At 42.5% G+C, this 12033-nt stretch overlaps 1 protein-coding gene across 1 annotated transcript in view; it reads left to right on the forward strand.

Moving 5' to 3' along the window:
* The first annotated feature begins 6866 nt into the window (after positions 1–6866).
* The window catches only part of LOC121505263 (leucine-rich repeat neuronal protein 3), a 37342-nt gene continuing 32175 nt past the window's right edge, over positions 6867–12033 (forward strand). Inside the window, exon 1 of the mRNA XM_041780403.1 lies at positions 6867–7199. The gene's annotated coding sequence lies outside the window, so the exon portion shown is untranslated. The remainder of the gene's footprint in view (positions 7200–12033) is intronic.

Raw genomic sequence — 12033 nt, forward strand, 5'->3', positions numbered from 1 at the left:
TAGTCCTAACTCTAAGCCTCATAATACTGTTGCAATTCTTTGGTATTTAGGTGGTCTTGTACCCTAACCCTAACCCCCAGTAATAACTGTAACCCTTGTGATGTAATATTTTTTCCTTGAACTTAACCCCCTAGTCTTAACCTCTAACCCTAACCCTTTTACTATTGTGTTGTAGCAATTCTTTGGAAATGAAGTGGTGTTTTAGCCTAAGCCTTACCCCCCAGTCCTAACCCTAAGCCTCATAATGTTGCTGTTCTCTGGTATTTAGGTGGTATTTTACCCAAACGTTGACCCTCTAGTACTAACTGTAACCCTTGGAAAAAAATTGTGGCAATTCTCTGGTAATTCATTGGCTGACCCTAACTCCCTAGTCCTGACCTCAAACCCAGACTCTTGTAATAGTGTACTGTAGCAATTCTTTGGCAATCAAGTGGTGTTTTAGCCTAACCCTAACACCTTAGTCCTAACCCTAAGCTTCATAATACCGTTCCATTTCTTTGGTATTTAGGTGGTATTTTACCCAAACGCTGACACTCTAGTACTAACTGTAACCCTTGTGATGTAATAATATGTTAATTCTCTGGTAATTAATTGGTATTTTTCCTGACCTTAACCCCCAGTCCTAACCTCTAACCCTAACCCTTGTAATATTGTACTGTAGAAATTATCTGGTAATCGAGTGGCATTTTACCTTAACCCTAACACCCTAGTCCTAACCCTAAGTCTCATTATACCGTTGCTATTCTCTGTTATTTAGGTGGTATTATACCTTAACAGTAACTCTCTAGTACTAACTGTAACCATTATAATATAATATTGTGGCAATTTTAGGTTATTAAGTGGTATTTTAACCCTTACATGTGTAGTATTATAAAGATGCAATTCTCTGGTATTTAGGTTGTAATATATCTAATCCCTGCAATATAATATTGTGGAAACTCTCTGGTAATTGGGTGTTTTTTTCACCCTAATCCTCTTGTTCTTACCCTAACCCCTTACCCCACCCCAACCCTTAAAAATTACTTGAAAATTATACAGGAAGAACTCGTTTTTAAGGGGGCCAAGACAAATAAATTACCTGGGAATTATCATCTTATTATTAAGAAATTACTATGTACAATGCCACCTTTATACCAGGACAATTGTTACAATATTACTAAGAATTACATCATAGTGAATACATTTTTACTAGGTAAAACCTTTTGTAATATTACCAAGTTATAATTTGATAAAATGCAAACCTATCACTAGGTATTTACCGACTTATTATTCAGAAATGAGAAGATAATCACATTCATTACTTAAAAATTAAGGCAATTTGGGCCTAATAAAATGAAGTGCTACCAAATTTTAAAACATGCAAAGACCAATATTTCACTTTTTTATAAGGAGTCACGACATAACTGGGATGATTCTGGTATCAGCAGATATGAATATTAGTACAGATATTTACAACCAATAGTTTGGGAATAATTTCCCTATGTCAGCTGTAAATATCATCCAAACAAAACAATAAGGTAGTGGAGTTTTTGGTTGAACAGACAGACCTGTGTCAGCTGAAGTATTTCTCATTATTTCGCATTACTCCTCAAACTTTAAAGGCTAATTTTAATTTTTGATGACATGAATCTACAAAATGACAACTTAAAATTAACATGACTACTAGACGACAAAAAGTAGCGATGGTGGATCTAGAATTAAAAGGATATCTTCTTTGTCTTCCTGTAGTGAGGAGTTCCAAGTGGACATGATTGCTTAATAACTGATTAACTGTTTTTATATGGGCCTTTCATCAGGGCTATATCAGCCCCTCCATGCAGCTTTATTATGAATGCAAATTTAACTAATCCCTGTGGATTCTGCACAGTCATGCAATTTGGCACACAAAAACAGTTGCAGCTACTTTGATGTTATTGAACAAACAAAGCCTTTTTTTCTGTGGTCTTTTTAGAATAATGAGTCATAAAAATTAGATATACTGTAAACAAGTTAATCTAAATAAATATATCCTTACGCTGTCAAACTGCTTTATTAACTTTACTATTTCTAAAAATATAAATGTCCTGAACTTGATTTAAATTAAAGGGTTGACAATTTGCTGCAAATTTCTAAGTATTGTCATGGAAATTTGGAGGATATGTTTGTATATTTTGGAGGGCTTCATTTGAAGTTTTGGGTGAAAATTGCTTTGAATTTTTCTTGGAATTTTCATGTAAATTTGTTAATTCGTTTGTTTAGATATTTGGGGGAATTTTGAAAATTGATTTGTAATATTGATTCCCCCCCCCCCCCCCCAAAAAAAAAGACATCTTTAGTGGTGTTGTAATGAAGCATGGTCTTGGTATCAATACCAGTCTCGAGACCACGTTTTGGTTTTTAACGTCTCGGTCTTGTCTCGGAATCAAGAGAATTTTTACCTGGTCTTGGACTCAGGATTTTCTGTCAAGACTGGTTGAGACCTAACTTTGCAAAGCACACGGATACGCGTGTTTCTCCCTGGTGAATCCATCTTGCAAAGCTCCCATCTGAACTATTTGGGCCCACTTGGAAAGTGACAGGACCAATCAGCGTACTACTTTCAGGCGCAGTAGGATCGTGAAGTAAGCAAGCAGCAACGAGAGGCCGGTGCAATTATGACGGAAGAGATTAGCGTGGATGCTGCTAAAGCGCCAGTTTTATCAGACCTTGATGACATTTCTCTGTTAAAAGAAGAACAAAGTACAGCAGTGAGTTGTTTTCTTTTCAAAAAAGCCATGGTTCATGTTATTCTTTGGTTAGCTGCACACCACATTTGCAGCTACATCACGTGTTTTGTTGCCCTGATTGGCCTGTAAAGATGTGACAGACAGAACGTTCAGCCAATCACACTCCGAGTTTTTTCAAATCCTCTGCCCTTTCCCAGAGGCTTAGTATTGAAGGTTTTCCAGATGGATGAGTAAAATAAATCTATCTGGCATGTCAGTTTAGTCCAGACCACCACTGATGTGCTGTTCTTGGACTTCATTTATGTGATTATACGGAGGAGCCCTTGTTAAAACAGTAACGCTTATATACAAGGGTGTTTGAATAGATCTACCAGGTAAATCCAAGGAAGAAACTGGAGAACACAAATCACTCGATGCCGTTTAATCAGGTGCAGAGGACTGCATGATCAGATAAGTTCATCTTGTTAGACAGGTTTTTGTATCTCTTGTATGTATATTGAACTAAAAAACACACTAGATATCTGCATTTTGAGTAAATTTGAGCTTATAAACTCACCAGGAGGCCACCATGTTTTGGTCCACACTGGTAGTGTGACGTAAACCGGAAGTGCTGTTGTTCTGTGTTTATCTTTACCTGAACCGTGTGGAAACAAAAGTTTCATAAAGAGTCGACGTTTGGGGAACAACTTTATCAAATACACGCACTTTAGCTCGTGGCCTTCATCTGGTTCATCAAGAAACAGATTTCAAACACATTCTGCAGATGTGGACATAAATATTTGCTGCAAGAAGGTAAATATGGCTCTGTATCTATCATTTTCCTGTCTAGATGGACAGATAAAGGCTCATGGTGCAAATAAAAAATAGAAGAGACCTCAAGATTTAAAATTATTCGTGTGTGAGATGTGCAGCCTCTCTGAGATGCGGCTCTAACACTGGCTGCCAGCGTTACTACATAGAAACGAGGAGGAGCACTGCAGAACTGTGACGTCAAAGCGCCACCACGGACCAAAACATGGTGTCCTCCTGGTGAGTTTATGAACTCAAATTCATTCAAAATGCAGATTTCCAGTGAGCTTTTTTGTTCAATATACATACTGAAGATACAAATATCTATCCAACAAGAGGAACTTGTCTGATCATGCAGGGTTCCTTTTAAATACCCTCCTAATTAGAGTTTCAACCATGATTGGTTGTTTGGAGTGGGACGTCAGCATGCAGTGGACCAATACTGTGACAGCACTCATGTCAAGCCCTCTATTCCAATCAGAAATATGTGGACATAATTAACAACAAATATACACAATATATACTGTACGTACAATAGACATAGACCAAAATTTAGAGAAGATAAGTTGAACTCAGCAACCAAAACCACACATTACAAAAAATATGAGAAGCTAAGTTCTTCATCAAGTCCAAATGGTTCAACCGTGTCAAGGGTATATATCCAAAATGCCTCCCTTCTGAGGAGCTTGTTGACCATGTCACCACTCCTCAGGGAGGGAGGGGGGAATTTCTTAATGCCCCAGAAGTGGGGAGTTGCAGTGGAGCCGCGATTTGCCTGTTTGTAGTGTCATGCTAATGCATAGTCCACGTTGTTGCAGGTGGCTGCTTTGTGTTCTGCTATGCGTGCTTTGAGGGGGCGTTTCGTCTGACAAATATAAACCATACTGCAGGGACATTCGAGCTTCCCCCTTCCTCTGCACATCTTGTGTAGTTGATGATCACTGTTTAGGGGAATATTTAGAGAATTTTATTTTTTTTCCTAAGAATTGTTTTGGGCATTTTTGTACCTTTATTTGATGGAGGAGGACAGTGGATAGAGTCGGAAACAGGGACAAGAGCGGAGGACAGATAAGCGGTAAAGGGCCTCTGGCTGGATTCGAGCCGTCTGTGTACATGGGGCACGTCTTAAACCACTAGGCCACCTGTGCTCCTATTTGGAGAATTTTGAGGAAATTTTTCAAGGATACATAGATTTTAGATTATTTCTTTGAAATTTTAGGGGAATTTGTGCGGAAGTTGGAAAGGAAAATTTGCAATAAATTCAGAACATTTTATGGAAACTTTGTTGATGCTTGGACTCAAGAAGTTCATCCATCATAAAAATAACAAGAACTAGAAAAGCACTCAGAGAGCGCAGAGCTCCGCCATCAACCCTATCTCCCAGTAGTGAGGGTCCTTGAAAAACATTCCTGGATCCAGACGGTGATCCGGATCACTCCCAAAATCTAATTCGCCAATTACTCCCTCCTCGGTTGGTTGGAGCTGCTATGTGTGGACTGTCATGTCGGAAGAACCCATGGTCTCACCAGACAACTGAAAGTCATGGCAGAGGGTGAATATTCCTCTATTCCTCCCAGCATTATGAGTATTCTCGCGACAACTTGCTGTTTTTCTCTCTGTAAAGGTCTTTACACACTGGGTCACGCACTCGGACCTTGCACACTGGATCCGATGCGTTTTTATTTGCCTTCACTGTGAAAATTCGGAGAATGTGGCAAATAGTTTCGAACTGCGAGCCTGTGTCTCCGTCACTCCTTTAGAATCCTGCTGGATCCATCCTGACAGAGAGCTTTATTCAGCACCCATTCATACGTAATAGCGGCGAGCAAGGTTGGAGAGATGGAGAGAGCAACTTTATAATTCTGTGTCTGTTACGAGCTGTGAGTAGGTTACAACTTATGCCTTTATCTGTTGTATTTCCATAGCTGATATCCACGTAATGCACCGGACAACTACGGTGTTTGCAGTGAGAGAGAGGGAGGAGCTGGACGGGGGTGAGTGAGCGAGAGAGAATAATGGACGCTAATCTGAATCATGAATCACCCATCTATGTTATATTTCAGTGGTTTATATCCACATAATAAATGAGCACACTTTGGTGTTTAAAGTGAGGTTAGTGCGAGAGAGAAGGAGGGTGAGAAAGGAGGAGGAAGCAGCAGGCACTGTTTTGAACCATCACTCCGCCACTGAAATGACTTGGACTGATGCGAAATTTCGCACAAAATCGAACCTGTTCTGAATAAAAATATGACGGACGAAAATTTCGGCGTCCGTGTGCAAACGTCATTAGAACAACATGAGCTAGATTTTCTTTTTTTAACGTGCGAAAAATTCGGACGAAATAATCTGACTCAGTGTGCAAAGGCCTTTACGCTCCGACTCGTCTCCTCGACCAGGCGTGTGTCTTTGAAACTCTTTAAACTCCAAAACTTCGAAGAAAAACACCCAGGATGCCGCTGTGATTGAAGCTGCTCATGTCCGCCATCTCCTGGTGTAAAGTGGTAACAGCGCAGACCTCCGCCATTTGCCTTATCTCCCAATAGTTTTGTTTTGTTGCTCTGATTGGCCCACAGAGATGTGACAGACAGAATGTTCATCCAATCACACTCCGAGTTTTTTTCAAAGCCTCTGCCTTTTCTCAAACGTTTCCTATTGAAGCTTTCCCAGATGGATGTGTGAAACAAATCCATTTGGCGTGTCAATAAAAATGACTCCCCCTGACCGCAGACCCCCAACATCTGGTTGATTCACAGCCAAAACATGTTCTCGAAAACCGATCCAGTGCTGGATTTTCTGCAGAAACGGAACCTCCAGGAGATTTTGGGACAACATTTTTGGTGAGATCTACTTCCTGTTTCAAGAAAAGGCGTAGCTTTTAAATTTATCAGGTCCTACTGATCCAATATAAGTAGGAGAAACTAAAAAGTGTACTCCAAAAAAAAGCTGAGGTCTGAGGAGGTTGATAAATGTACTTTTAACGCTCTTTTTTCATTCATAGAGTCTGCCTGATTGTTTCAAACATTTTTAATGACCTGAGATTTTAAACCTGATTTTAGATTTTAGTGAAATGTCTGTATAAAAAATCCTACATCCATTTTCCTTTTCCCACTCCTGTTCCTGATTCCAGCACTTTTTTATAAAGCCTGGGCCTAAATTTAAGACTGGATATTAACGGATATTTTTTGCAGCGTGCTTCACCTCCGACAGAAGACACAGATGAGAACAGGCTTCTGGGAAGTGAGTGACGTCTGCTCTCAGCCAACCAGAGCAGGGGTGCTGCGAGCAGCTCGCCCGCTTCTCTGACGCTATTGGCTGTTCTCTGGAGAGTCCGGGTTCGCTCTGATATTAATGACTGCTGAGGAGACGGCGGAGCATCTATGTGGTCCGCCTGACACTTGATCGAGGGGAGAGATGCGCCCTCAGCAGCCGCTGTGAGGACGGGGAAAGGGAAGGGCACCGGGAACACATGAACCTCAACACACACTCCAGTCTACCTGGACTTTTTTTTTTCCCCCCTCGTCGTTTTGCTCTTCGCAGAGAAGCGGAGGAAGTGATTTGTGAGCAGCTGCGTAAGGAGAAGAAGAAGACCACACATTGTTGACGGGCTTTATGTCGCGCGCTCGGGTTTTCTCTCCACTGGAGCGGCGCACTTGATGGAAATACAGAAAGCGGACTCTTCTTGAAGGGCTATGGTGGCTGAATCAGGTGAGTTTGCTCTGTTTGTCTCTGAAATATGTGCCTGTCATCGGAGAGCATCGCACGGTTGCGTTTGTGCAACCGCTTTCTCCAAGTTAGCGAAAAACGCCTGAATCCTGTGATTCGGGGATGTTTTAGCGGACGTAGAATCTTAAGAAAATAGTCCTTCCGCTTCAAAAACACCACCCAACCCTGCACAGATTCACAGATTAAACACGTATTAATGCTATCTTTAATTATGGCCTCGAATACTCTTAACGTGGAGACGCGCGTTGCTTTTGCGCAACTATGCAGGTTGCGCCTGAACTAAACCGGCTGTGCTTTGGCTCCAACGCCACATTAGTTGGGGAAATTGAGGGCAGAATTGTGTTTATGTGGAGATGGACTAGCAGTTTCATATCCCCGGGTCCTGCTCAGTGAGCGCACACCAGACACGTCTAAAAGAAATCCACAGAATGGTGGCACCCCCCCTCCTCCTCCTCATCCTCATCCTCCTCTCGTCTCCTTCAAACCTTCCTGTTGCAAACACTGAACGACACCTGCCATCAAAGTGTGCTCCAAAACAGCCTCACAGTCACTAATGCAATGCTGTGCGTTCGCTGAAATCTCTGCACGCTGCATGCGTAACCAACTCCGCCACAGAGAGGCATCTTTGAGCGGATTCACCATCATCGCTTCACCTGCTGGTGCCCAGTACACCCACCCACACATCCAGAGATCCGGCTGAAGAGAGAGAGAGAGATGGAGAGAGAGGGGAAGGTATTCACTAATCCCTTAACTGCATTGGGGCGTCTCTCTCTCTCCTCCCTCCCTTCCCTCTCCCTCTCCCCCTCTCCTCTGTCCAAAATCTGTCACCCAGCAGATGTATGCATATTTCAAAGGCAAATAAACAGATAATGAGCTATAATGACAAATGTAATTCTCACCAGGAGAGCTGCTGGATGTGATTGCTGTAATCTTCAGTGCATGCACCGGGGATTTGGGGGGGGGGTCTGTGCATGTATGCTTGTTCCCAGTGATAGATACAATAGAGTTTGGCCTCCACAGTGCGAATGAGTCACCCCCAAAGCAGCTTGCTCAATATGAAACACACAGTCAAATGCCACAGGAGAGCCATCATGGCCTTGTATCAGACGCCGTGCTGCTGCACTGAGAAAACCCTCAGCCCACACGCCACGCATTCTTCCTGTTTGGAAGGATTTGACTACCTGCTGAGGTAGCCAGGACTATTTTTTCCCATGCAAATGTGCAAGTGTTTCTAGAAAGTATTGCATTTCATTATTAATTTGTCACATTCGTGCAAAGCAGATCAATAAAACATGTCCACACTAAGTTATACGCTTAAAGTGAGTGGCTTTGCGAATTGCCTATTGATCTGCGTGTGAAACAGTGAAAGGCGATGTAAAGGAGGGGATGGGAGAGGTATACTGTGCCTGCAGTGGCCTTGTGGAGGCACAGAGAGCATGATAGGCAGCACAGTGTGGGTGTTCCATATTAATTTCTCCATAGGCAGAGGGCAGCAGGTGCCTAGGAGGTGAAAGGATGTGTGGGTGCCACGAAAATTAAAACGGCGCCATCGAAAATCCAATTCATGTGGAGATTTTTTTGTCATAACGGCGGTAACAAGAAGCCCCGGGATCTATCGGCGCTCCTGAGTGAAATGCATGTAAACATATTCACAAGGCGGCTGCAGGGGATCAGCCTGTGCAGCCAAGCATAGGCTCTGTGATAGCAGCATGTTCCCAAACAAACACAGGCACCCATTAAAATGGAATAAGCGCAGGCAGAGGGCAAAAAGAACAAGGGGAGAAGGAAAGAATGGATTGTAAAAGACCTGAAAGAGGAGAGGATGGCTTGATGGCTGCATCCATGACATTTCCAGCCAGTATCAAAGGTCAGAATAGGGAATGGCACTTCTTTGTGTCCAATGACATTTACTTTTACATTAGAGCTCCAGCTAATCAGCTTTAAAAGCTGTGTGGGTGCTGGCGCTGCTTTAACAAAAGGTGCACTTAAAATGATCACATATGAATAGGTAGATTGTGAGACAAATCAAAGCCTCTATTAAGTGTGCTTTGCAGATTCATATCAGAGCTGGACATGATGAGGACATATGCCCATATTGCAGTTTCAAACAGGAGGAGAGAAGAAGGAGGACATCTAAGGGCTACTGCTGGGCCATCCATCTGTTCTGCAGTTGGATTGATACATATAGGCCGTCCGTGCACTAATGAAAAGCTCGGTGGATGCTGCAGGAGGCCAAACCGAGCGTGCACGCACTGATGGAGCTGCAGAAGCCTAAAGATGCATGCATGTTTACATATGTGCAGGAATAATGCAAACAATATACGAAGTGAATCAGACGGGCATTGTGCCGGGAGAGCTATCGAGCACACACAAAGCAATCATGCAATTTGAACGTGGCGTATCTTTCATCGGTTTTATCTGAGGGTCACAGAGAATGAAAACAGAAAGAGACAGCCCATATCAAACCGCATGAAATCATAATAAAGAGGTCCAAGCTGGACGATAAATGCATTTCAGTGGCATATAATGATTGATTCCGTCTGCCATAGGAGCTTATTCCCTGCAGGCATGTGGCCCCTTGACCAGCCATATATTATTCATATAAATATAGATAGCTGCGCATCTCAGAGGCAGCACACATGCCACATTTGCACCTGCAGATTCAATTTGGCTCTGACTTTGAGGGATACGCCGCCGGCTCCACTCCTTCCCCCCTTTACTCCTCACACCTCCTCTCTTTCATTCTGGCTAGCAGCAATACACGGAACATTATGCAGATTTTTTTTTGTCAAGAGTGAGTGCGATTATGTTGGGGGGGTGGAATGAGTGTAGAAATGTTCGCTACGCCTTTGACCTTATCAGCGGCAGCCCCTAAGCTGGATACCTTGGCTTAATTTTAATAGATGCAGCACGAGGTGAATTAAACAAGGGGACCTAGCTGTGCTCTTTCACTATGTGGCGCGTTACGCATGCATTATGCGAATGAGCTTGATTTTTCCACAGCGAGGACACTGGCGGCGAAGTTACACACGCTTGTGTCTGCAAATGCATGCTCCTCTAAACGGATTTGTGTGTGTTCCACATTGCAAGCGTTAGTGTATGTGCATAAGTGCAGGTGGGCGTGCTAGAGCGCTGGATAGTGCGGCATGTGTGCTCTCCCTCACTCAGCCCAAGGGCATGTCTTGTCCAGAAAAGGGCGGAAAAGCAGAGACAGAGTTCCTGTGGTTAATTTGGAACATTGATTTCACATTAACAGTCGACTTGCTACTGATTCATGGCGGTTCTTGGTTTCTATCCGCTCCCACATACATACAGGAAGCTTCATTATGCATACACGTCGCATAGAAGTTTCCCTTTAATGGACTCTTTCTTACCTAAGAGAAAGTATAATAGTAAATCAATGAGGTGAAGGGCGGAGGGAGGGACAGTCAAGCCTTCCGGAGGTTTCCACCCTCTAAGGGGCTTACCTAGACTGTCTATTCAAAGTAGATTGGAAATGTCATTGCTGCTCTGCATGTCTACTGGAAGTCTTTAAGAAGCTCTAGCTCCTGTAGCTTTCACATTTGCAAAAAATATAATAGAAAAAAATTGAAATTCAACCAATCCAATCCAAATTTATTTTATAAGGCACATTAAATACAACCAAAGTTGACCAAAGATGTAGAATGAAACTAAAAACAATAAAATTACAATAAAACAAAGAGACAATTTAAAAAGCTGTGCAACTGTGAAGAGGAAAAACAATGACAGTATTAACAAAAATAGACAATTGAGACGATAAAACCAATTCCCAAGAAGGCAGGGAAAAAAAGATGTTTTTAAATTTGAGGCAGATTGTTCCAGAGCTTTGGCACAGCTACTGAAAAGGTCGGCTGACCCCTGAGCTTTAACTTTGACCTAGGAAGGTCAAAAGCAACTGACTGATGGATTTGAGTGTCTGGGGTTTTAAAAGATCAGAAAGATAGAAGGGAGCCAGCCTGTTTAAAGATTCATAAGTCGATAGTAAAACTGTAAAACTAATCCTGTAAGAGCCAGTGAAGAGAGAAAAAGGGGGTAATGCGGTCACATTTACTAGTTAAAAGCAGAGCAGTGGCATTCAAAACTAGCTGTAAATGATACAGAGACCAGCACCCAAAGGAAGCGTGTTAGAATAGTCATGATGTATGGTGAACAAATGTTTTAAGACATAAGAGCGTGTTCATGAAGCATGACTACACTGTGTTCCAAATTACTATGCAAATAGGATCCAATTCAACAAACATTTGATTTTTAGTTTTCCAATTAAAACGTTACGCCAAGAATGATTGCAATAGGCTCAGAAATATAAGAAGGCTCATTTCATGATGAATGCCGTGCTTCGATGCATGGTCCAGATGGATGGAGCTCTGGATGGTTGCTGGATGGCCACCATGTCCCAACAAAGCTGCAACGTCAGCAAGAGCTGGAGTCAGAGGAAGTGAGTTTAAGGTGCCTAAAGGTGTAAAAATAACCTCAGCAAAATATATGGAGTTCCTAACTGCCCATTTCCTGCCACGATATAAAAAGAAGAACCGTGCCTTTCGGTTTTAAATCATTTTTATGGAAGACAACGCACCATCCCATGCTGCAGAAAATCCCACTGAGGCTTTGGCTGCTATGGGCATATAGGGAGGAAAAATCATGGTGTGGCCACCATCATCCTCTGACCTCAACCCTACTGAGAACCTGTGGAGCATCCTTAAAAGGAAGCTTCATGATGGTGGACAGCAGTTTTCCTCAAAACAGCAACTTAGGGAGGCAATTCTGGCATCCTCAAAGGAAATACAGGCAGGAACTA

This window comes from Cheilinus undulatus, linkage group 23 (genome assembly GCF_018320785.1).
Source record: "Cheilinus undulatus linkage group 23, ASM1832078v1, whole genome shotgun sequence".
Classification (NCBI taxonomy): domain Eukaryota; kingdom Metazoa; phylum Chordata; class Actinopteri; order Labriformes; family Labridae; genus Cheilinus; species Cheilinus undulatus.